The sequence below is a fragment of the Anolis sagrei genome, chromosome 4, assembly GCF_037176765.1.
Source record: "Anolis sagrei isolate rAnoSag1 chromosome 4, rAnoSag1.mat, whole genome shotgun sequence".
NCBI lineage: Eukaryota > Metazoa > Chordata > Lepidosauria > Squamata > Dactyloidae > Anolis > Anolis sagrei.
In genome coordinates this window covers 165,977,660-166,005,424 of record NC_090024.1, presented here as the reverse complement: position 1 = coordinate 166,005,424, position 27,765 = coordinate 165,977,660, and the positions used below count along the sequence as shown (strand labels likewise).

Sequence of the window (27,765 nt, the reverse complement as noted above, 5' to 3'; positions counted from 1 at the left end):
CAGAGAGATGTTCCTAATTTATAGTTTTACATTTTCACAGAAGTCCTGTGCCCCTAACCCAAGCAAATGTGGAGGGCTAACTGTACACACAAGACAATATGGCAAAGATAGCCTTCCCTAGCTCTGCTGAAATTAACCAAGATTACTGTGATTCAGTGATGTGTGCTCAGCAACCACTGTGGGGCTACATTATGCAACACCCTTCAAGCATCTTCTCACAGCACACTCCACTGAGCTTAACTTCAGTTTCAAATGCCAGCTTTGAGACCCAGAACAGGGAAATCATGAAACATGATCCAATTAATCCTGGATGTATCACCTGTATATTTGTACACTACCCAACTAGAAGAAAGCCATTCCATTTTATTCGAATTGCATGACCAAAATCATTAACTTGGATATAGCAGATTAATATCTGGAGGATCTTCTATATAAATGGGACAAAATGTGACAAAAGTTGACCTTCAACAGGCAATGTCAGTACCATTTTGGAGAGGCAGCTTTCAGACAACTCCTCTTGCACTTAACTCCCACCTCTCAACAGGTTTACTCCTGCCATACGACTTTTGTTGCTATTTCTCCTCATCACCACTTCTTGTTCTCTTGCAGCAAGCAAGCAAGCAAGGTTGGCAGTTGCTCCTTATTTTCACCACATACATGCTCATACCCCTTCTGAGACAGAACAGGAACAGTGATCAGTTCTAAGGGCCATCCTTTCATAGGAACACAAGTCTCAGCAGGTGACCCTTAAATGTCAGATTCTCACACTACCCCTCAAGGCAAACATTGCTTATTTCCCAATTTACATGTAAAATATGACCACCGAATCCATGAAGGATACATTTCCAGACTTTGTGTGGATATGTGAAACCATGAATAGCAGTGAATACTATTGAAAGGAAGGACTTCTGCTCCAATAAAACTATGGGATCATACTAAAGGATCTAGAAAATGCCTAGAACTTTGTCAGACATGGATACCTAAAACCATGGATGCAGATACCAGATATGGGTATTGTACTGAATTATTTATCTTCGAATAAAAATGGTTCCCAGGAAACTCACTGACCATCACAAAATAAAAACACGGGGGGGGGGGGGGGGGGAGAGATTCAGTGTTGTGTTTCTGCTAGGCCCAAGCTTTCTCGGACAGCTTGCTTCTTGTAGAGGATTTTGAGCAAATGGGACGTGGTATGTGATTGTGTGTGCATGTATATATGCTGCCGGGGGCAAGGGGGGGGGGGAACTGACATTCCATTTGGTGCCATGACCACTGGATACAGGTCACTGGAATAAAATACACAGTTTCAGTGTTGTTCTAGTATCTGCTATAATCATAGCAATCTAAAGCATCTTAAACTACCTGGTGGATCAATCGTTTTCTTCCCAATGTGCCAGGGTCCACTACCGTATTTGAGCACACATTATTAAAACATACATGTAAAAAGGGATAAAATGCAGCCGTAGATGTAAAACAATACAGCACACTCTTAAAATCTTTTCCCATTGCTGCCATCCTATGAAGTTTCAGAGCCCAGCAAGAGTAAGCCTCATCATATGTCCCCCCACCCCCACCCCCCAAATGCACCTCTGATGGTGATGAAACTGACATAAGGATCTCAGGGCCTAGGCTGCTTTGTACAGAGACAGATTTGGTTACATAGGCTTTATAGTCACAAGCAGCCTAGAAACCAACCGGAAGCTCGTTTGCAACACAGGAATTGTTATGCTCGCTGTAGCAAGAGCCATTTAATACTCTGGCTGCAACTCTTTGAACCAAGTGAAGTCCCCAAACAGTTTTCAAAGTAGGCCTCATGTAGTGCATGGTCTGATCAAGGAACCCCAACATAATAACTGCTGTGGTTCACTGATAGAGCACACACCTCTTTGAGTTGCTCAGAGATTTCAAAACTGAAGGGGAATGTTTAAAGCAGCGGGGAAAGTGTGGCCCTCCAACCATTGGAATTAAACCCACATCAGTCTTTTCCATTATCTATCTTTGCTAAAGATGATCAGTGTGGTAATTCTGGGACACCACAATGGTTCTTATCCTTTCTCTTGGTTCATATATCCCCTTAAAAAATCTTATTGGAGCTATGGATCCCGTCCATCTCCCCTAAAAATAAACCAATGTTTGTTCTTGTTTGCCTTCATGTCACTTCTGAAGGTGACCTTAAGGTGAATCCATCACTTTGCAAGATTTATTCAGAGGGCCTTTGAGCCCACATTATTTGCAAGATTTATTCAGAGTGTCTTGCCCAAGTCACCCAATGGGTTCAAACAGGTGAGCCCTGGTCTCCAGACTCATAGTCCAATGTTCAAACCACTATAGCATGCTGGCTCTATAGAATAAATATATGCACACAAAATTTTGTATATAGTTAATTTTATTGTGCTGGTTTCCTTCATACAGATTACTCTGGAAGGAAAAAAAGTTAGATATTTGAAGAAACTAAAACAATGGAGAGAGAGAAAAAAATCTTTTTTGCCCTCAGCTCATCGACTTCACAACCTGAATCCGGTCCAGATTATGAATCTCTGATCAAAAGAACCATATTCCCTAATCCTAGGCTGGAATTTAAAGGATTTCTGGGTTGTTTGCACAGGTCTACATGCAGAAGTGTATGTGTGCACATATACTATTTATAAGGGTTTATTTGAATTCTTTCCCCAAAGGGATACAAAATATAAATCAGGAATAAGAACCATGTGGCACTCCTCTGTTGTTGTGGCATTGCCCCGTGCCATGCTCACTAGGGTTCTTGGGAGCTGTAGTTCAAGGCCATCTGGAGGATTATAATTTCCCAGCTCTATATAAGTCATGTTCCTAAAAGACTGCCATCCTTGAATGACAGAAATTAACAAAATACCATTTAGATTGGTAAAAACAACATGGCACTGCTTCAGATGCCTAGATAGCATCAAAAACATAGTTAATATAACTATCTCTCATGTTCTTCTATAGCAGTGGTTCTCAACCTGTGGGTCCCCAGATGTTTTGGTCTTCGTTTCCCAGAAATCCTAACAGCTGGTAAACTGACTGGGATTTCTTTGAGTTGTAGGCCAAAACACCTGGGGACCCACAAGTTGAGAACCACTGTTTTATAGTGTTACCTCCAAGGTAGGTCACAGAGGGCAGTGCCTCCAACAGACTTTATTTACATTTGCTTGGGCACGCAAAAGTAAATATATGAACAAATCATGAGATGGGATCACTAGTTTGATTTTCTACCTCAAGGTCCAGTTTAGCATAAGTTAGTTCTGCTAATCAACTAGGTTAGGAGAATTCATTTTAAAATATTTTTATTGACACACAATTTTTTCAATCATACAAAACAAGATCTACAAATGCTACAAATGTCTACCACAGATTATACTACATACAAGGGGGAGGATAATATAACTTCCTTTCCCTTGGTCAGATCCCTTCATTCACATATTTTAAAACTTCCATTATGTGAACCTGCTATTCCTTTCTACTTATTACATCTCTACTATCTATTGAAAGCCAAAGTTGCAACGTGTGCCCATTTTGTCTTCACAAAAGTAAAAAATGCAGCCCAATCTTCTAAAAAAGTTGACCAAGGATTTTTCAAGTGATCAACATTTTTGCTAATTCAGGTGGAGAAGTTAAAGGGTTTCTGCTTCTTACAGTGAATATACGGTTGATGGAAGCATTTTTGGCTCTCTTTTCCATCCAATGTGTTCAGTTCAAATTGGGACTTGGCTCCAGAACCATCTTAATATCATGGGGGGTTCTACCCAGTGGTTCCCAACCTGTGGGTCCCCAGATGTTTTGGCCTTCAACTCCAAGAAATCCTGGGAGTTGAAGGCAAACTGGCTGGGATTTCTGGGAGTTGTAGGTCAAAACACCTGGGGACCCACAGGTTGGGAACTACTGTTCTGCACTATATCCTCTATCTTTACTTAAACTCACTTGAACAAACACAGCAGAAGTCAGATGTCATCCATATTTTCTACCAAAACCAGAAAAAAGTCAACAATGACTGGTCTGCAAGTAGAATCAAAAGGCAGGCTTACAGGGTGATGCTGACATTTCCTACATAAAGACAAAAGCTGAAAAAGAATTACATAATAAGAGTGCTTATATAAGTGGCGATTTAGGATGCAACTCAGCTATTCGTATCAGTGACTCCATTTGCCTTTAACTTCATTGGAAAGCAGATTGTAACCTCAGGGCACTCTGTTCCTTGACATTTAGATCCAGAATGGAAAATATTCCTCCAACTGACGACGGAGGAAGTGAGGTGCAAATATATAAGTAAATGCATTCACGTTACCTGAATCTGAAAACTGATTTGTATATATTTATAGTTATCAGTGTTTGGAAATTAGTTAAAGAAAGACCAGTTCATTTTGAATATTGCAGTGCCAAAATCGTAAAGTAACCAACCAGCTGCTGTGAAAAGAAAAAACCACAAGAGGGCAACAATGAGACAAATTCTTGCTCAAAATATTTGTAACATGTTAAAAAGAAACCAGAAACAAATGTTACATAAGAAGAGAGCGATATTTACACAATGGAACAGGAAGCTCAATTAACCCAGTTAATCTGAGCATGTTTATTTGAGTGGCTTGACAAGGATACTTGCCCAGGTTTTTAAAAAGCCTCTTTTTTGAGGTACATGCATTACAGAGGAGGCACACTTCAGGGATCCTTTACTATTTAAACATAAGCTGCTTCCAGTGGTTCGAATATTTGGTTTTCCAGATGTTTTTGAGAAGCCATTGTACAGCTAAGACTTCTGGGATTAAAACTCAAAATATCAGCAAGCTGAGAACCACTGTGCTGAATGCAAACAGCTCCTTGATTTCTCCTCAGTTGAAGAACAGAAACAACAAGTTAGCTGCTGAATAGAAATCTATGTAAATGATAAGGAAACTGACAGATACCTTTTTAGAAAGAAACCTTTCTTTCTCTATGACAACTCCTGATTTTATCCTCAATTCAGTTAGGTTGATCTTCTCTCCTTGTTTCGTTGTACAATGACAATAGAGTAAACTATTTTATTCAACATCACGTTTTACAGTGACAAACACACAGTTTGTGTGTGTCAAGAGTGACTTGAGAAATTGCAAGTCGCTTCTGGTGTGAGAGAATTGGCCATCTGCAAGGACGTTGCCCAGGGAACGCACAGATGTTTTAATGTTTTAACATTCTTGTGGGAGGCTTCTCTCATGTCCCTGCATGGGGAGCTGGAGCTGACAGCGGAAGCTCAATCCACTCTCCCCAGATTCAAACTGCTGGCCTGTTGGTCAGCAGTCCTGCCAGCAAGAGGGTTTAACCCATTGCACCACCGGGTGCTCCTAGAACTACAGTTGTCACCTGTAAAGTATACAAATCCTTTTTGAAATTCAACCAGAGCTCTTGATATAATGGTTTTCATAAACTTAATTGAGGTTTAGATTATCAAAATATGCCTGAGCATTATTACTAGGAATTCAACTGCTATGCAAATATAAGCTATCAATAGGAAATCAACAGGTAAGCCTGCAGTTTGGGCTTCATTGTTTCATGGCACAAGGGATGCTCTGACAATAAGGAATACAGTGTTTCCTCCATTAACAAATCTTATGATAGTGGTCTTTTACAAATTGTCCAGCTCCCCCTTTTCTTTCATATTAATGTCTAGCAGCATCAACATGGGTAGGATTATGAAACACTCTTGTCAGTTTACAGGAGTGTCAGTAGTAAACAAAGCATGAGCTGGAAATATTGAGATACTGATCATGCTGTAGCCTGGAATGCATTGCTACAACTGGGAAGGTTAACAGCAGCTGTCTCCAAAATCCTTTACTGGGCATGTGGAACAGCAAAATAGAGGGAAGAATGAATGGGTAGACAAGTCTGCCTCACCAGCTATGGCCAGGATGTGAAAAGTATACCTATACATCTGGTCAAGAAAAAAAAAGTGGAGGAGGCTGATAAAAAATAATCCCTAGATGCATTTTGGAAAATTACTTTCGAGTAATATTTTTTAAACTTATGTATGGCTTACCTGACCTGGCCGCTTCATTTCACATTGTATACTATTTGCTTTGGATAAAAAAGTTTGCTGAAACATGTTAAAATATTCTTTTTTTGCATGCAGAAATTTATCCCTATTTTGTCCATGTTAGTTCTGCCTCCAATACCAAAATTTCTATTAATGAGGTACTGCCTAAGAACTGGAATATATTGCAGTGTGGACTCAGATAACCCAGTTCAAAGCAGATATTGTGGGATTTTCTGCCCTGATATTCTGGGTTATATGGCTGTGTGGAAGGGCCCTCATTTGCTCTTTTAACTGAGATATTATTGTACACAAGGCTTTTCCAAAACACATTTTCTACACTATTATATCTTCAGGAGATGATGACATTATTTTTATTGTCTACATATATGCACAACTAGAAGAAGGTGAAGAATAGGAAAAAGACTTTTACTTTTTACATGGAAAAAAACTGTCACTGCTAAATCTTCACTTGCCTCTTGCTCTTCACATACCTTCTACATTTGCAATACATTTTGTCCACAATGGAATGGATGACCAAGCTTTCACCAGATGCCATATTTTCTTTCTTCTAGGAGATTAGGATGATGCCAAATGATGGAACATAACAAGATGGAGAAGATGGAACATGAAATCCATAATCTGGCTAACTCCCTAGATTTAATATTCTGGATTAGAGCAATTATGCAAAAATAAGTAGTGAATGTGCTCTCGAATGTCTTGAGCTTTGCGTCTTATCTACCATCCTGTTGATGGCAAACAGAAGTTCCCAAATGTCTTTGTATGCCTTTTTTGGATTATTGTGGAAGTTGGTCTTTTCTTTCCTACTCTTTGGTGGACCCTGGTTTTCTTTTTTAATTGTGTCAGAAGGGAATTGAGAATATACTGCAAGACACTTCTGGTGTGGGAGGATTGGTCATCTACAGATGTTGCCCAGGGGATGCCAGGATGTGTTACCATCTTATGAGAGGCTTATCTAATGTCCCCGCATGGGAAGTTGGGGCTGACAGATGGGAGCTCACCCCATCTCGCTGATTCAAACTGTCAACCTTCAGGTTTTCAGGTCAGCAGTTCAGCCGGCACAAGGTTTTAACCCATTGTGCCACCACAGCTCCTGGACCCTGGTTGATACCAACAGAGATGTAAATCATCTTGTTTCTGGCTACATGAATACAACCGGATTATTTTCCTTTCCCATGGGACACAAAATGGCCATAAAGTAATGAATGATAAATCTGGGAGGCTAGTACAGTCTAGCATAAGTTCACATGTGGGACTACTATATTATGCTAAATCAAACAGGATTGCAGTCAATTTCTTTCAGGCCAGAGACTGCAACATTATAGTTTGTCCATTTCATTTTTCTTTTGAAATAAAAATCCAAATCCAACTAACTCTATCATGGTACAAGCAAAAAAAAAGTGTCTAAATAAAAACAACATCTGTATGAAAATCTAGATAATAGCAATCGCCATATTAGAAAATAAGTGCCTGTGCTTCATAAAAATTACATTTCCTGAAAAAGTATTAAATCACTTCCATTTTCTGAAATGGGAAAAAGACATGATTTAGGAATGCAGACATCAAATTGTTGGCACATAGCTGGAAAATGTTTTTAAAATACTCACAAAAAAACTCAGATGAGCTTCACTTATTTATTTTTTTTAAAAAACTAGGCTGTAACACTGTAACACTTTAATAGACTCAGATACAAATTTCAGCTTAGTCATGCAAATACTCAGTGGCTTCCAGCGTAACTTACCTCACTGTATAGTTATGGCCTTATTATAGGATGGGTTCCCATTTATGCTTCTCAGCTGTCTGGATGAGAAGTTTTTGGTCTGGAATCCAGCACAGTTGATGAGCCCAAGTCCCAAGACAAAATTTTGGGCAGTCAGTTACAATGTGAGACTGCTTACTATCAAAGACCCCAGTGAGTCACTGCCACTCAGCACAGACAACTCTGAGCTAGATCTAACTCAAATGTATAGGTTCCTGCAGATATAACTCATAACCTCAAATTGGGATGCTATTTGAATCTTTAAAATTCTGTCCAGAGAAGCACTCTGAAGCTAGAGTAGGTGAACAATCTTTGGGCTCCTGTGTCCTCTGCTCATAATTTCTCTTCTTCCATGATAACCATAAGCTTAGAAGCTTTTGGCTCTGTTTTCAATGAGCCACAGTTGTTGTTGTATTTAGATCTTGTTTTTCTCCATCCAAGCCCAAAACGTTTAGAGTTACATCCAAATTGACTGTAAAACTAACTGAAACAAAGCAAATACTGCACAGCTTGAAGTCATCACAGCATACAGGAAACCATACTTAATGCCAACCCCAGTTTATCCACACAAAAAATGTAGTCACCATGGCCATGCCAGAATAAAAGGGCAGGGACTCATACACCCACAGTTCATTGGCACAACCATCTTTATGTTTTCAACATGTTCCTTTCTTACTATGGTTTTTACTGTTTGTGAAGTTTATGTGAAGATATGCTATTTTGTAATTTAAAACAAATTCAATCTGTTCAGAGATGAGTTTTTGGCTGTGGTTCTGTACTGTTCCCTGGGACCATTTTAGTTTGATATGCCAACCATTTCAGAACTAGACACTGAGGACAATATCACATTAGTGTTTTAATGTGGGCATTCTCACTTTGCTATCATGTGCCAGCCTCCTGCAGAATTCTGGGAAATGTAGTTCAGGGAAGCTGAGGACCTCTCTGGCTGAGAATTCCAAAGCTCCCCCTCCCCTCTCAACTCCAAGCCCCAGAATTCTGCAGGAAGCAGACACACAATAGCAAAGTGGGAGCCCCCGCTTTAAAACACTAATGTGACATCATCCCCATGGGTTCCTCCTCCACTTTTGGGTGACAATTCAAACCCAGTTACTTTTTAGGACAGTGTTTCTCAACCTTCCTAATGTCAGGACTCTTTAATACAGTTCCTCATGTTGTGGTGACCCTCAACTATAACATTATTTTCGTTGCTACTTCATAATTGTAATTTTGCTACTGTTATGAATTGTAATGTAAATATCGGATATGCAGGGTGCATTTTCATTCACTGGTCCAAATTTGGCACAAATACCCGATACGCCCAAATCTGAATACTTGGTGGGGTTGGGGAGGGGATTGATTTTGTTGTTTGGGAGTTGTAGTTGCTGGGATTTATAGTTCACCTACAATCAAGGAGCATAGAATTTGCCGTCTGTTTCCAAAGAGGAAGAGAAGGACAGGCAGAGAGATCTTCAGCTTCCTCTTTCAAAGGGGTTCCTAAGACCATCAGAAATATGTGTTTTCTGATGGTGTTTGGCGACCCCTCTGACATCCCCCTCGCAACCCTCCCAGGGATCCCAACCCCAGGTTTAGAAACACTGCTTTAGGACTACCTACACTTCTAACCAAACTAGTGAGTCTTATGAAAAATCAACTGGATGGGCCAACCATAATGTGATGCAGTTTGGCCCATATGTTTTACCATCCTGTGGGAGGCTTATCTCATGTCCCCGAATGGGAATCTAGAGCTGACAGATGAGAGCTCACCCCACTCCCTGGATTCGAACCGCCAACCTTTTGGTCAGCAGTCCTGCCAGCACAAGGGTTTAACCCATTGCACCACTGGGGGCTCCAATGACACATTAAAAAAAATTAATGGCTTTGTCATTAAAACTTGACTGTGCAAGAACCACCCTTTAAAACAGAGTGCTGGTGGACTGTGACTCCCATTAGTTATAGTCTGCATAAGCAGTGCTGGCAAGACAGATACAAACTGCAGTCCAGCAATTTTTGTGGACAGCTAGATTTCCCCGTCCATGCTTTAAAACTTGGGACTACACTGCCACCCAACTGTTTCCATCCCTAACAATATGGTGCTTCTCAATTATGCCTACTGAACTATGGCACCAATCCTATAGGTTTGGAGCACATAATATGCTGGTTCAATAATAAGTTTTCCCACCTCATTGTGTAATCTATATTCACTCAATGTGAACCTGCTGCTAAATTGTCAACTATACAAATCTATTCTTTCCCATATTGTCTGCTTGTTCAATCTTTGCAATTACGAACTTTTATACTTTCTGGTCTTGATGTCCTCATTGTGGTTTAGATTATAACTCTCATAATACCTAACTGGTGTCTAGTGAGATTAAGCTTTTGGAAATTGTACTCCCAAACATTTGGATAGGAGAAGGTTATGAAATATGGTTTAATGAGAATAAGGTGTACTAGGAATTGATTGCCATCTTGATTAAAAAATATTGTGTACACTCCACTGGGACTATATATGTCAGGCCCATGAAAGTAATTCTCATTTCAATGTGATTTCAGCAGAAGTTCCCAGTGGATGCTGCCTGCTCTGTGTAATTACAACAACAGCAGAATTCTGTTGCTATCACTAAAAAGGAAATCTATATATTTGAAACTGACGAATTAGTAAAAGGAGGGAAATGCAGACCTGTGCAAAGCAACAACATAGTTCTGAGAACATTGGTTCAATAAGTCTCATTAAAGGCAGTGCCATTTCCCTGTAAGTTTAATGAACCAGGCTTGCTCTGTGTTTTCTTTCCAATGTGTCCTGAATATTTTAAAGCATCAGACACATCTTTAAGCCCCATTCCCCTCTCCTCCTCCTCTTTTTGTCACCTCTTATTTCACTAAATCAGTGGTTCCCAACCTTTTTTTGACCAGGGACCACTCTCCAACATTAGTACCAAAAGGGTACAAATCAGTTTTTGGTCAACTTTAGATTCAGTTTGGTTATTTGGGGTGCTGATTCAGAAAATTGAATTGGATAGGCCATCAGCTCTAGTTTCTGATACAGAACATATGCCATCCAGTAGTTACCATTTGCTCGCCCACAGAAAACCATATTTAATAAGCCTCGGCACAATAAGAGGATTTCGCGAGACCAGTTGCTTTTGTTGCAATGGTGTAGTAATGGTGAGGCCACATACCATATTTTGTTCTTGTGGACCACTGGAGGTCCACGGACCACAGGTTGGGTACCACTGCAGTAGATAATAGTGATTTTCTGGAGATAACCACTTACTGAGGTCCCATCTATGCTGCCATATAATTCAGTTTCAAACTGCATTATATGGCAATGTAGAAAGTGCCTAAGACTCACTAAACATACTTGCAACTTTCAAACTGCATTATATTTATTTATTTATTTTCAACATTTTTATCCCGCGCATTTCAGCCCAAAGGTGACTCAGGGCGGCGTCCAAACCGACAACAAATAGCTGCCGTATATAAAAACGTACCTAAGTCAGTTAAAACAATATAAATCACAACCTAAATACATATAAAAACCATAACAACCATAAAAAACTATAGAAGTCTATAAAAACACTGTCTTCAATCCAATTCCTCATCCATTTACAACGTCTTTAGCAGTTCCGTATTCATATTCCAGATTGTGTTTATTTGATCACGCTGAAGTTTCATGGCAATGTAGAAAGCGCCTAAGACTCTCACTATACATACTTGCAACTTTCCCATTTGCTGAATTTTATAAGGGTTCAGACAGATAACACAATCTTCAATTTTCAACCTTCTATATTTTACCACTGTTTCTTTCACCTGCTGGAAAGATCTCAGAAAGTAACAAAGGCAAAACAATTGCATAATGGATTTTGGCTTGCTACACTAGTAACAGCCTGTCTGGCATCAACTCACATTATGGACTATTTTCTATCAGCTGAAGACCAATACTGTGAGTGTTCATGAAAATACAAGATTAAGAAGAATGAACACATATGTTCATATGTTGTGTGTTGTGAACACACAACATATGAACAACATAAAACAAAATCAGAGCTATGTGCTCACTTTGCAAAGAAATGTCTATATATTATTCCTAGATGTTACTTGAATTAATGCCTCTCTTTCCCCTTCTATTCTGTGTATGATGCAAGAACCCTCAGTCCATTTCAGCGATGACTTCCTCCGATGATAGCAGCACACAAACAATTCAATGGAAAATGTCCAAGAACAATTTTTGAGCAATATATCCAGCCTGGTTGACAGGTAAATCATCTGATTATTTTTTTCAGGACACCTAATAGACAACTCATACCTTTTCAAACAACAGACACTACCTCTCTTAAAACACACTCATAAATGAATGTAAGGACAACAACATTACATTTTTAAAAAACCCACATAAAATCCTAAATCCTCAAAACAGGAGGATCTTTTCATAGCTGTCTTGGCCCTACATCTGTAAAACACAGATAAGAGGAAGTATTCCATTTCTAAGTGTGAGGACATTTTGTTCAGAAATGGGTTTAGGATAGATTCTCTTCCCAAATCTTTAAAGCAGTGGTTCTTGACCTGTGGGTCCCCAGATGTTTTGGCCTTCAACTCCCAGAAATCCTAACAACTGGTAAATTGACTGGGATTTCTGGGAGTTGTAGGCCAAAACATCTGGGGACCACAGGTTGAGAACCACTGCTTTAAAGTGCTGACAAATAATAAGGGGAGGGGAAGCAATGGGTGTATTTACAGCAAAATATCTTTTAAAACCACAGATGCTGCACCGGTGGCACCAAGGCCACAGACCCGAAGACTGGTTGCTTATTGGCCAAAAGAAGCAAACACCCCTATGTTTTGTTAAAATATAACCTAGTCAGTCACCATGGAGCAAATGGTTGATCTAAGCATCCCGACATTGTGAACATTCTGTTTACTTGTATCTGTATGGCCCCGGGCAACATCTAAGTGTTTTGCTAAACAGATGTAAAGGTTCTCATTTTTCTTCCCCTAAAGGAAATAATTAAAATTCAGCTACTGTGAAAGTTCAAAATATTTGGATTGACAGTTGTTGTGCATCTTCAAGATATTTTCAGGTTTATGGTAACTTTAAGATGAACCTGCCATGTTTTCTCTTAGCAAGACCTGTTCAGAGGGAGTTGCCTTTACATTCCTCTGAAGCTGAGAGAGTGTGGTTTGCAAATCCCCATAGCCAAATGGGGATTTGAAATCTGTCCAAAGTTCAAATTATTCAACCACACTGGCTCTCTAGGATTGACAGTATGGGTAGCGTAGATGGCAATGGTCATAACTGAGAAAAGTGATGTTTTGGGCAAATCACCATATATGTTATAAGTAGTTGAGGCAAATCATCATGTATGTTATAACTAGTTGATAGTTGGCTATCAGCCTCCTTCCAGTAGATTCAAACCAAGGAAAAGTTTCATGACAACCACCACTCCACAGCAGCAAGAGCATCCATTTGGGCAGCTAAATCAGGAAATCCCAATTGGATGGTCCCACATGAGGGTCTTTCTCCAGGGGCAAACCAAGAATGATCAACTTGGAAGTCTCTGAATGGACTCAGAAGTGGAGTGGGCAGATCAAAAGACAACCTGGCACAATGAAACTACCTAAAAGAATCCTCCACCATGTGCGACTGTGGAGCAGAACAAACAACTCCGCATCTATATGCTTGCCCACAATGCCCTGCTTCATGTACAGAGGAAGAATTGCTTAAAGCTACAGACAATGCAGTTGCTGTTGCCCGTTTTTGATCAAAAATTACTTAGCAGCTTGTGCTCCTTCTATTTCTATCAGTTTATACTTATGTATGCAATGCTTTTGACATGAAATAAATAAATAAATAAATAAATAAAATTGAGGAAGATCTTTCAGCTTGTCTTGGTGAATAGCGATTTGACCTGTAAGTGGCATGAATGTCCAGACAGAGAAGAAATGGCAACAGTATTCTTCTACTGGCTAGCTAAATATAAAGCTACCAAATATCATTTTTAAAGACAATGCTATATATTTTAACTTTGTATCTTATTCCATATGATCACAGGTTGCCTTGTACTTCCTATTACAAAAAACCCAATTTCAGAATGCTGTAAGCATAATCTACCTGATTAAGTAAATTGCTAATTGATGAAGTGTAGCCACTCAAATCTAGACATCATGGTGATAATCGCCACTCAGGAGTGGTAGAAGGGCACTCTGTCCATGCTCTCAGGCACTGCAAAGTGCAATATGATCTGACATGATGCCACAAGAATTTGAATGTACAGTATGTTACTATTGCTTTAAATTGTAATTTTATGATGCTTTATACTTATTCTTGATGTTGTTCACATGATTTTAATATGTTGTAAGCCGCTTTGGATTCCGTGAGGGAGAAAAACGGGATATAAATAAAGATTTTTTAAAATTATTATTATTATTTTACTAACACTAAAACACAATATGTCACAGCAAGCAAGATATATATGCTGGATTTCGTATCACAAAATCACAAGTCAAACACTTCCCAAGCGCCTAGGATCGTGTAATGTATTTATTTATTTATGGTCTCAGTGTCTACCTGGATTGCTGTGCACTGAAAACAGGATTGAATTTATAATTGCCATTCTATACATTTAAGCCAGGCTCCCAATGAAGTAAGTGAAATTTACTTCTGAGTAAATATGCCAAGGATCAATATGGTTGATAGAATGTTTTCCTATAAAAGGACAAGTAGTCTCAGACTCTCCATGGAATGAGAAAACAGTATTGGTTTCTGGGCAGGAGACAAAGGAGTTTTGATTTCCGTTCAGCCACAAAACCACTGGATGGGCCTTGAGCCAGGACTGGTTCTCAGATGTTGTGTTGCCTAAGACAAGGGACAAAATGGTTTCTTCCTCCATTCCATGTGCAAAACAAAACAAAAAAAAACCAAACAGCTGGACTGGCAACTGAATCTTATTTCACCACCACCAACAGAACACTATTCTCCACCACATCTGAAGATGACAGGCTAGACCAGGCATGGGCAAACTTTGGCCCTCCACATGTTTTTGGACTTCAACTCTCACAGAATTGTGGGAGTTGGTCCAAAACACCTGGAGGGCCAAAGTTTGCCAAGGCTTGGGCTAGACTGAGGCACACAAAGCTTTGCTTTCCAATATTCACTGTTGCTGCTATTGCTACTCCACAGAATTTGCCACTTTCAACTTGAGTTGCCTCAAAAGGTTGGTAAGAGGACAAGCGCAATGCAAATGCCACACTTACATACAGCAGTAACGTTCAGTCATTTAAAATTTCAGAACCCTTGTGACCTTCACAAACTTTGCAGATAAGACAACTTTGACTCATGTAGCATTTAGAAAGCCATCTCTACTGCTTCAAAACTCTTAGCTTATGTGTGAGATGGGGATCATGCAGTCCTTTAGATGTGTGACTCCCAGCATTTCTCTGCTGGGAGCGGCAGTCCAAAAGCTAAAGGGAGAGAGCATATAATCCCCACCTTGGTGACATGAGGGATGCACAGCCACTGTGCTATACCTCCCTTCTCTCATTCTTCAACACTCCATCTCCTATCCTGACTGGGCCTGCTTTGACAAGAAGGACTTTATTTGGTCCCATGACTTAGCGAGAATAAATAAAAATAGTTCAATAGTGGGAAAAAGGGCTGGATTAGCACAGCAGGTTAATCACCAGCTGCAGCAAATCTTGCCAGCCGAAAGGTTGACAGTTCGAAGTCAGGTCAGGGTGAGCTCCTGATCTTCAGCCCAGCTCCCGCCCATCTAGCGGATCGAAAAAAGCAATGTGAGTAGACGAATAGGAACTGCACTCAGCAGGGAGGTATTTTAGGCATGTGTTTCAGAGGAAAATTTACAAAGAAAGCTCTTTGGCAAGGAGATGGAGCGACAACACCTCCCTGTGGCCGGAACCAAGCACAACCTCGAAAGATGCCAAATGATAGGAACAAGCCTATATATACCTCTATCTGTTATCTGACCTGTCATTGTATAATAATGGTTTGTTTTTATTATTATTGTTGTTGTTATTATTGTTATTTTATTACTATTTTAATGTCATTTTGATGATGTTGTTGTTGCCTGTTGTATATGCTTTGATTTTATTGCTGTATTATGTTGTCCGGGCTTGGCCCCATGTAAGCCGCTCCAAGTCCCCATCGGGGAGATGGTGGCGGGGCAGAAATAAAGATTATTATTATTATTATTATTATTATTATTATTATTATTATCGGCATTGAATGTTTGCTGTATATGTGTTCTGTGATCTGCCCCGAGTCCCCTTCAGGGTGAGAAGGGCTGAAAAGAAGTACTGTAAGTAAATAAGTAAATAAATACACATACACACACACACACACACACATACATACACAGCCTTGGAAGGGGATGGAGGCTCCTTTTTTGAAGTACTTTAAATAGAGGTTAGGCGGCAATCTTTTGGGAGTGTAAAGACGTGTATTCCTACATGGCAGGTTTGCGCCCCTGTAGCCCCTTCCAACTCCAAAACTCTATGATTCAAAATAAATAAATGAATAAATAACAATGTTTTAATTGGATGGCTTGTTAAATGTTATTTTGTACTGCAAATTATTTGAGTTATTTTGTTTTAAATTACATCACGGAATCCATATTTGCAGTTTCACTTACCCACACTGGAGGGAAATGGCCTCTCTAGGAAATTGCTAGGTCCTCCAGGGCCATCCTGTGATATGCTGGACTGGAAATTAGGTAATGTAATGACATTCAGTTGTATTAATTGTTTCAGGTAAACATGGGCTGTCTGGGAATGTATCCCCCATGGATATAGGGGTTTTACTGTACTTAAGTGGCCAAGGAAAAGGCCTGGATATAAATAATACATTTATTAAAAAATAAAAGGAAGGTGAGCTAGAGGCACAATGAGGTACAAAGATTGAAGCTTCCCTTTCTGTCAGCTGTAAATGAACACAGGCAAGTGGGATGATTTCTTGACTGACAGCTGGAAACCCCGATGCTGGAAGAAATCTCAGCCCAAGGGCTATAGACTTACTGCCTGCTGTTGACATTACAGCTTTCCAAACTTGGCACAACCCTCTTGCAGTAAAATGCAAACACATTCTACATCAAATAATGATTTGCTTCTCTTATATCCAAATCATCCTTCCTCCCTAAAAACATTTCCAGCACCATGTGGAAGAAGCAAAATAGTCTTGACCACCGTAGCTTCCACTCACAGATACAGAATGGAGGGAACTGGGGCTGCTAAGCCCCATTATGTTATGGGGAGAGGATGGGAGGAAATAATCTGGCACCACCAAAATTGAGCCCACTAAGAAATTAGATGAATCGCGGAGTTGGAAGGGACCGCCAAGGGCCAGCCAGTCCTCCTGTCAGGTAGGAGTACACAATCAAAGCACTCTTGACAGATGGCCATCCAATCTCTACTTAAAACCCTCCAAAGAAGAGAGCCTCTAACACACACCATCATAATCATCATATTCCTCTGTTGAACAGCTCAAAAATTCATGAAATTCTTCCTAATGTTTACGTGGAATCTCTTTTCCTGCAATTTGAATCTATTGCTCCATGCCCTGTCTCTAAAGTAAAGGTAAAGGTTTCCCCTTAACATTAAGTCTAGTTGTGTCTGACTCTGGGGGGTGGTGCTTATCTCCATTTCCAAGCCGGTGTTGTCCGTAGACACCTCCAAGGTCACGTGGCCGACATGACTGCATGAAGTGCTGTTGCTGGAGCGGTACCTAGTGATCTACTCACATTTGCATGTTTTTGAAATGCTAGGTTGGCAGAAGAAGCTGGGGCTAACAGCGGGAGCTCACCCCGCTCCCCGGATTCAAATCGCTGACCTTCCAGTCACCAAATTCAGCAGCTCCATGGTTTAATCCACGGAGGGCCCTGAACTCTAGCGCAACAAAAAAAAATGCTTGCCCTCTCTTCAATTGGGTTGTTGTAGGATTTTTCAGACTATATGGCCATGTTCTAGAGGCATTCTCTCCTGATGTTTCGCCTGCATCTATGGCAAGCATCCTCAGAGGTAGTGAGGTGTCAGTCAGCAATTGACAATTTGTCAATTGTCAGTCATGGTACTTAAGGATTGTTATTAATTTCAGCTGGAGGAAGAGGAGGTCTCTATATATTCTAAACTGGACATCTTTGTAGGGTCTGGGTTGTTGTGAGTTTTTTGGGCTGTATGGCCATGTTCCAGAAGCATTCTCTCCTGACTTTTCATCCGCATCTATGGCAGGCATCTTCCAAAGTTGTGAGGTCTGTTGGAAACTAGGAAAATGGGGTTTATATATCTTTGCTAGGATCCATCATTATGGTTAAACGCAATGTATATTTGATGGTGCTATTTAAATAAACAATAACAATTTCCTTTCTTTAAAAAGCCTGGAAGTAATTAAAATCAAGCACTACCTGCCTACCAATCTTGAGATTCCTGCCCCGTTTGTAAACAGCTCTGGGATCCTTGCTGCCACTGGCTGAAAAATGGCAAAAGGCCCGAAAAGCGGGAAGATCCACTTCTTGGCAGCTGGCTGGAGAAAAAGGAGAAAGAAGATTGCCTGCTTCCAGGTGAGATATGGGACAGACCCGGCTGTATGTGCGGAAGGGGGAACCACAGTAGGCTCGGCTTGTCCCACAAGCAGAATGCCACTCTCCTGCGCCACCCTTAAAGCGACAGGCGCCCTGTAGCTGATCTTCCCTGGCAACTGGCATCGAGCCCAAGGGGCAACTCCAAGCAAGGCAGGTTGGCGGGATCTCCTGGCGGGACTTTCTTGCTTGCAGCGACCTCCGAGAGAAAGTGACAGCTGAGCAGCAGCAGCAAAACTGGCTCCTCCTTTTGGGATACTCACCCCAGCCTTGGTGACTCCTCCGTCTTCCTCTTCTTCTTCCTCCTCCTCCTCTTTCCTACGCTCCTCCTCCTGGATGGTTCATGTAAACAACATCCCGGGCTATATTTACAATCACTTGACTGGAGGGGAGCCGTGCCAGGAGTCTTGGGGAAAAATAAAAGAGTGCGCAACATTATTTATTTTTGCCTGCACATAGAGAAAATCCAAAACCCTCTCCCTCTCAAAAGCAGGAGTCTCTCTTATACCCCCCCCCCTCCCCATCATCATCATCATTATGATCCCCACCAAGATTGCCTATTTCCCTACTATTCCCAATTTTGTAAACATCCAGGAAGGGAAAGGGATTGGAGTTGGCTCCTCTCAGCATCCTCTCGCCTAGTGGTTGAAGCAGGGCGGATAATACATGGCTAATAGGGATCATAACATAATAATAATAGAGGTGTGGGGATAAACATGAGTGGGGAAACCCCACATTCCTCCCTCCACTGCCTTCCAGACCCTCTTCCTCGCCCAGCCATGGCAAAGGCAAGCCAAATGAAGCCCTCCCCCTCCCCTTTGCAAGGCACAGACCTGGAGGTGGGCTTCCTGGGTCCTGTCCAGAGCTGAGACTCCAAAACAGAGAGAGAGAGAGAGAGAGAAGGAGAGGCGCCTGGCAAGAATGAACCCACCAACACCCGTGTCTCCCCTCCTCTTCCTCCCTCCTCTTCCTCCCTCCCTCTTTCCCCGCCTTCTCCTCCCTCCTCCCTCCCCACTCCCACCCCTTTTCACCCCCTCTAACCCCCTTCCCTTTGCTTCCCTCTTTCCTTATTATTTCCCCCCACATTTTTCCCCCTTCTGCCTTTGTTCTTAGGGCTCTTTGGCAGGAAGATTATCTCATGACGCAGCAGCAAAGGCTCGCCACAACGTGACTACTGTCGCCATTTTTCTGTTTTTATTATACTTACACAGATCGCCCCCCCCCCTCTCTCTGGGCCATGTGATCCGACTTGGGGAGGAAAACACGCACACGCCTGCAGGGCGGCCACACGGCACGGCTTGTACCGCTTTGGCACCGCATTCCCGCGCCACCGTGGCATTCTGGGGTTTGCACCAACCTGGGCACAGCGTATTGCTTGAGGACACAGAACTGCTGGACCACTTTGACAACCACCCTATCAGATTACACAGAGAAGCCATTGAAATCCACATGTGGGCAATGTCAACAGAAAGGAAATGAAAATGAACAAAATCTGGCAACCAGTATTTACAAACTCTAAATCCAGGACAGTAAATAAAGAACACCAGGGGAATTCCAGATAAGAAACAATCAGGGCCAGCTAACACCTCCCAAAAAGGATTTCCCCAGGCAGGAAGCAGCCAGGCCCTGAAGCAGCAAGGCTTTTCAATGCTAATCAAGGTGCTCAATTGCAGCATTCACACTTGCCTCCAGCAGACAAGAGTTCTTTCTCCTACCCTGGACATTCTACAGATATATAAACCCTTCACCTTCCAAAAAAGGATTCCCCCAGGCAGGAAGTAGCCAAGTCTTGAAGCTGCAAGGCTTTTCAATACTAAGAAAGGTGATCAATTGCAACATTCACACTTGCCTCAAACAGACACGACTTCTTTCTCCTACCCTGGACATTCCACAGATATATTATCCCCTCACCTCCCAACAAAGGATTCCCCCAGGCAGGAAGCAGCCAAGTCTTGAAGCTGCAAGGCTTTTCAATGCTAATCAAGGTGATCTCACCCTGGACATTCTACAGATATATAAACATCACTTGCCTAGTTTCCAACAGACCTCACAACCTCTGAGGATGCCTACCATAGATGCAGGCGAAACATCAGGAGAGAATGCTTCTGGAACACGGCCATACGGGCCGGAAAACTCTGAGCAATCCAATTTTTACCTTTCTAAAGCCGAGGATCCCGATAGGAATGAAGCCAGGGCTGTTTATAATAATAATACAATGATAATATATTATCATGATAATGATAATACAATGTGGGTGGATCCACATACATGTAGTTGGAAATCTGCAAATTTGGACCCTGGGTCCTTGCTGTAACTCTTACGTCCATCTACACTGTAGAATTAACGCAGTTTGGCAGCGCTTTTAATGCCATGGTCTCATGCGGTGGAATCCTTGCAGTTTTGCAACCTCTTTAGCCTTCTCTGCCAAAGAGTGCTGGTGCCTCACCAAGCTACAACTCCTATGAGCCTTTGGCAGTTAAAGTGCTGTCAAACTGCGTTAATTCTACAGTGCGGGCCAAGTTGGAACGGTTTCGTCCCGCTTTCCCGCGCTTCTCCTCAACATGGAGTCTGTTCCCGCCCCCTAGCGGCGGCTCTGCGGCATCACACTTTGGGATCTTTCACTCCAAGCTCAACCAATACATTTAAAAGAACACACCTGGCAATATGTCAAACGCCCGGGTTTGTTTTGCTTTTGGGAAAGGAAATGGTTGCATTCCCACAAAGGCCTTCCTAGCCTTAGCAGGTGCTTTTCTAAATGACCACCAAAGCACTGTGGCGCCGGAGGCTGGATGTATGCTGTCCTACAATCCAGGATCTCATCCCAGATCTTTGAACTCCATTATACAAGTTTACACTGCCCTATAATCCAGTTCAAAACAGATAATCTGGAATTGGAAACCGGATTATACAGTAGCATACATCCAGCCTCACTCCCAATTTATGTGTTGGGTTACTGAGTCCTCTGCAGACCAATTTGGCCATGAAACCTTTTGGGGAGTCACACTCTCTCAACCTCAGGGAGTTACACTAGCAAACAACCCACAAATGCACAAATCTTGCCCAGACCAAGAATGCAATTGTGGGAAAGCAAGGAATTTATTTATTTATTTACAGTATTTATATTCCGCCCTTCTCACCGCGAAGGAGCTCAGGGTGGATCACAGAACATACCTGTGATCCCTGTACCAGCAGGACTGAAGACCGACATGTTGCAGGTTCGAATCCGGGGAGAGCGCGGATGAGCTCCCTCTATCAGCTCCAGCTCCTCATGTGGGGACATGAGGGAAGCCTCCCACAAGGATGACAAAACATCAAAAACATCAGAGCATCTTCTGGGCAACGTCCTTGCAGACAGCCAATTCTCTCACACCAGAAGCGACCTTGAGTTTCTCAAGTCGCTCCTGACACGACAACAAAACAAAACAAAAACAAAAACAGAACATACATACGCCGCTAACATTCAACACTATTTTATACACAACTAGCCGTCCCCTGCCACGCATTGCCGTGGCCCAGTCTGTGTATATGTGTTTTGTGTGTGTATATATTTGTGTATATGTGTGTTTGTGTATATATATATGTGGTTTTGCGCATGCGTTGAAATGTAATTTTTTGTTTTTTGGCTTTTTAAGTCTCTTTTGCTGTGTTTTTCCAATGTTTTTATAAGTGATGGTCACTTGTTGGCCTGATATGTGTATTGTGTCCAAATTTGGTGTCAATTCGTCCAGTGGTTTTTGAGTTAATTCCACAAACGAACATTACATTTTTATTTCTATAGACTAGATAAACAATTATACACAAATAATTATACATAGATAATACAGTGCTCCATGAGTCATGCTGGCCACATGACTTTGGAGGCATCTAAGGACAACGCCGGCTCTTCTGCTTAGAAATGGAGATGAGCACCATCTCTCAGAGTGAGACACGACTGGATTTAATGTCAGGGAAAATCTTTAAGAGGTCTATATATTGGTTTTCCCTATCTTTCGGCATCTTGGAAGGTGTTGTGCTTGTTTCTGGCCATGAAGGACTGGGGGGGGGGGGGGCTATTGCTCCATTTCCCTGCCAAAGGGCTAATAACTCCGTCCTTTTGGATTGAATCCGCCGGGGTTTTTTTTATGAACGGCACCTATTTGATCACATTTTTGCGTTTGAACCGCAAGGTAGGCTGAAGCTGGGATAAAGGCCAGGAATATATATATAAATATTTATATGTATCTATCTTTGGATAGCATAGGGCAGGGTTAACATTCCTGTAGGTTTGTTTTTTTTTTTTTTTTGCTGTCTGTTAAAAAGATTTCACTTCCCATTCTGTTCCTGTGATACCGCATATACTCGGGTCTAAGCCGAGGTTTTCAGCCCTTTTTTAAGCCTGAAAAAGCCCCCCTTAGCTTATACTCGAGTTAAAATTATTTATTATTTTACCCTGTTATTATTATTTTATAACATTTATTATTTTACTATATTTATTATTATTATTTTACTCTATAATTATTTTATTAAATTTATTATTTTACTCTGTTTATTATTATTATTGGAAGATACATAAGCACACTTACATTGAAGAAGGTTAGAATAATGTTTTAATCAGAGTTGGACAGTCTTATCTTCAATTACAGTTTTATGTAAATATCCAAAAACATTTAACCTACTGAAGCCTCAATTAATGTAATTTTATTGGTGTCTTTATTTTGAAATTTACCAGTAGCTTCTGCATTTCCCACCCTCGGCTTATACTCGAGTCAATACGTTTTCCCAGTATTTTGTGGTAAAATTAGGTGCCTCGGATTATATTTAAGTCAGTTTATACTAGAGTTTATACAATAATTGGATTTTTAAAAATGTGGCTTGTTGTGGAAATGAGGATTGAAGATAAAGATAACTCTTTCAGGAATGAAATTCCCCTCTAGGGGTTGTCTCACCCCTGTTGTTAACTATGAGTTGTTTGTAAGTTGGATGTTTGTAACTCGGGGACTGCCTGAATAGGCTTGCCATCTAGCTAGTCAGCCCCTGTACTGATGTCTTGCACAGCAACTTGATCTTACATGGATTAACAAATAAAGCTTGCTCACAGGTGGAAATACTAATGTTATCACCTGGTAATTGTTGCTGATCAAAGGTACTCACAGATAGGTTAGCTATAAAGCTGGATATCAAATTCTTTCCAAGCAGTAGCTATGAGTTGGATTGCAATCATATCCACACTAAGCCTTATTGAATTCATGAGAATTTGATCTGGCTGCTAGTTATTACATTTAACTGATTCCGAACTACAGGTGTCCTTTGGCAGATAACAGCATAGCTCCTAAAAAGTAAATAGTTTTACTTAGTTTCACAAAGCAAACACAGAGCCCTTTAAGTGTTTTATAAAAGGTAAAAGTAAATGCTTCCCCTTGACATTAAGTCTAGTCGTGTCCGACTCTGGGGGTTGGCGCTCATCTTCATTTCTAAGCCAAAGAGCTGGAGTTGTCCGTAGATACCTCCAAGGTCATATGACTGCATGGAGTGACATTACCGTTCTGCTGGAGCGGTAATAAATAATAATAATAATAAACTTTATTTGTTACCCCGCCACCATCTCCCCAATGGGGACTCGGAGCGGCTTACATGAGGCCAAGCCCAAATGACAATTACAATAAAGAAAACCAAAAACACAAACCGAAAACGCGAACAATAAATAATAACATCATAATTAAATAAAACACATGAATACATAACAATATGAAAAATAAAAAATAAGCACAGGCAGTATAATGGGTGGGCAAAATGTAGTAATCAAGAAGACAAACTGATTAAAATTAATTAAAAAGTCAGGCGAGATAAAAGAAGGAAGCAGGTAATTTACGGAGGAGGGCTCATTGATCTACTCACATTTACATGTTTCCGAACTGCTAGGTTGGCAGGAGCTGGGGCTAACAGCGGGAGCTCATCCCCTCTCCGGATTCAAACTGCCAACCTTTTGGTGAACAAGTTCAGCAGCTCAGCGGTTTAACTTGCTGCGCCACTGGGGGCTGTTTTTAAAACAGTATATAAAACTGTTTTATGCACTGATTAATTTTAAAATAAGCTATTTTCTTTCTTAGACACGTATTATCAGCATTTGAAAGTTTTCGGTGGAGAGTCTCATATCCAAGGGGTGGCAAATATTATAGATACAAAATCTATTATGAAATAGGCTGCAATCTGCAAAAAGTTCTTAACGACATTTATCTGATTCACTGAAAATGGGATGTGTGTTGGTTTAGAATCCAAGCCACGTAGATTCTAAACTGGGAAAAGGACAAGAATAGAAAAATGTATCCAGGAAAATGACTACATAAACTGATACAGTTCTTTTAAGAATTGCTTTTGTTTATATATATGAACAATGACTTTCCTGACAGTCAAAGAACAGGGAAGGAAATACAGTGTAAACTGAACCACCAATTCAGTTTCTCAACTGTAATGGGGGGAAAAAAAATATTTTTCTCCCAAACTGCCAATCAGATTTTATACATTTGTACTTGTCAGCTGTCCATTAAGAGTGCAGTTCTATATGCCCACTGAATTCAAAGGGACTTACTAATGAGCAAATATATTGTAAGTCTTGTGAGTAAATCTTTATATTGTTATTCAATTTGAGCTTAGTATTGAACTGAAATGTTTGCTCTTCCCTTTTGTATTTGAAGTTGGTTTGTAAAACAATGTGGATTTTAAAGAGGCACTGCTTGGATTTTTACTTTTTAAAGAGATCTTCTATATAATGTTCAGTCTGGGCAACACAGTGTTTAGTGTTACATATATTTGTTTATGAGCCAATGTGGCATAGCGCTTTGAGGCTGGACTTGGGTGCATCTGCACTGTAGAATGAATCTTGTTTGACACCACTTTAATTGGCCATGGCTCAAAACTGTGGAATTCTGGGATTGGTAGTTTGGTGAGACACCAATACTTTTTATGAGACGAGGCTGAAGAACGTATAAATCTACAACTCCCATGGCAGATAAAGTGGTGTCAACATGCATTAATTCTACATGGTAGATTCATCCTACGACTCTGGAGATGGGGGTTCAAATTTGTTTGGCTGCGGAAACCAATCACGCAGAATTTGTTCAGAGGGGATTTGTCTGTTGCTTTCTTTGAGGCCTAGTGAGTGTGGCTGGCCCAGGTCACCTAGTGAGTTTCAGTGGCTGAGTGGAAATTTGAGTCTGGGCTCTCAGCGTCCTAGCCCAACACCTAAACCATGCTGATTGTAATAAATACAAAGAGCTTTTATATTTATTATGTTCATGTTCTCTTGGTAATTTTGCAACCCTTTTTCTTTGGAAGCCTTAACTCTGTTTCTTTGAATGCCTAAAACGGTAACATTACTGCAATGCTAGAAATGTGGGTACTGTAGAAAAATTTAATCCAAGGAGGAGCATTTTTTGGGGGGGGGGGGGGGATAATGCCTTGAATCAGTGCCAGCTAACACCTCCAAACAAAGGATTCCCCTAGGCAGGAAGCAGCCAGGCTTTGAAGCTGCAGGGCCATTCAATGCTAATCAAGGCGGCCAATTGCAAAATTCACACTTGCATCCAACAGGCAATTCTTTATCCCACCCTAGACATTCAACAGATACATAAACCCCATTTGCCTAGTTTCCAACACACCCCACAACCTCTGAGGATGCCTGCCATAGATGTGGGCAAAACGTCAGGAGAGAATGCCACCCTGGACATTCCACAGATATATAAACCCCACTAGCCTAGTTTCCAACAGACCTCACAACCTCTGAGGATGCCTGCCACAAATGTGGGCAAAACGTTAGAAAGGATTGCTTCTGGAACATGGCTATACATCCTGGAAAACTCACAGCAACCTAATAATGCCTTTATTTTGTCTCCTCCCTGTTACACGTTTGGACTACACAAAACATATCATAGCTAGGAGCCTTAGGGTGTAGAAGTAATGCAGTTTGATCCCACTGGAACTGCCATGTCTCTGTGCTATGAAGTTGGATTTGTAGTTTGAGAGAAGGCTATACACACACACACTTATTTATTTATTTATGTATGAAATTTATATGCCGCCCTTCTCACCCTGAAGGGGACTCAGAGCGTCTTACATGATATATATACATACAATATATTATATTATTAGCATAGTACAATATCAGTATTAAATATTACAATATTGTACTATACCATTATTTTGTAATATTATTAGTAATATTACATGTAATATAAATATATAATTATAATATCATATTATTATTAGTATTAGTATTATATTGCATTAACATAGTTTGAGAGAAAGCTATATATACATATTGCAAGGTTCCAACTCTCACGATGCCATCGCCTTCAGCCATGGCAGTTAAGGTGGTGTCAAACTGCATTAATTCTACAGTGTAGATACACCCCAGGTCAGTTCAGGGAACACAGCTTGAGATTCATGTTATCTGACAGCAACCCAAAGAAAACAGAGGACTCCAGCTGCCTGTTTATTCCTCGAGCCGCCAGCAGGGGGTCCCATTTCCTTATCCAACACAAAATGCACAACATCCAAATCCATCTGACAAAGAAGTGTGTGTTTATGTATATATATGAGGCATGGGCAAACTCGGGCCCTCCAGGTGTTTTGGACCTCAACTCCCATAATTCCTCAGCCTCAGGCCCCTTCCTTTTCCTGAATGTTGCAATTGCCCACCTTGATTAGCCTTGCAGCTTCAAAGCCTGGCTGCTTAAGCGGCTGAGAGGGAAAAGGAAGGGCCTTGAGGCTGTGAGGAATTGTGGGAGTTGAAGTCCAAAACACCTGGAGGACCAAAGTTTGCCCAGGCCTGAGTTATGTAAAATTTGGGCCCTACAGGTGTTTTGGACTTCAACTCCCACAATTCCTCACAGCCTCAGGCCCCTTCCTTTTCCCTCTCAGCTGCTTAAGCAGCCAGGCTTTGAAGCTGCAAGGCCATTCAATGCTAATCAAGGTGGCCAATACATATATATATATATATATCTCAGGCCTGGGCAAACTTATGTTTTCAGTAATACTAAACGACCAGATCCACTTTTAAGCTGTTTAAGGCAGTGACTCAACAAGAAGGGGGAAAATATCCCCTCGCACCATCCCTCCCAATACTTCCCAGTCTTATGAAAGAGTGCCTCTATTTTCAAAAACGCCCATTTTCCTTCTCTGCACCTACATTCCTGGTTCGTTAGCCAGCCCTTCTGCCAGGTGGGCGGAGGGAGGCGGGGCCCCGTTTCCCCTCCTGAGGGTTTCTGGGAATCGTAGTCCGAGGGGCGCGCGGAGAAAGCGGAAGCGGGCGAAGCGAAAGTGAGAGGCGGACCACAACTCCCAGCATGCCTTGCTTCCCCGGGGAGGGCGGGGCCGGGCTTGCTGTTGCCTACAACTGGCATTCCAAGCTCGGGAAA

General features: G+C 41.2%; 1 long non-coding RNA gene across 4 annotated transcripts; it reads right to left on the bottom strand.

Moving 5' to 3' along the window:
- Positions 1–2,368: 2,368 nt before the first annotated feature.
- Positions 2,369–19,317, bottom strand: LOC132774016 (uncharacterized). 4 transcript variants are annotated; one of them, XR_010909859.1, is made up of 4 exons: positions 19,207–19,317; positions 18,637–18,779; positions 3,937–16,505; positions 2,369–2,842 (listed from the first exon to the last, which is right to left on the bottom strand). It is a non-coding gene; the product is annotated as an uncharacterized lncRNA (long non-coding RNA). The 4 variants fall into 4 exon arrangements; XR_010909860.1 differs by having other exon boundaries at positions 2,369–4,076; positions 6,508–16,505; XR_010909858.1 differs by having other exon boundaries at positions 2,369–16,505.
- Between the last annotated feature and the right edge of the window lie 8,448 nt (positions 19,318–27,765).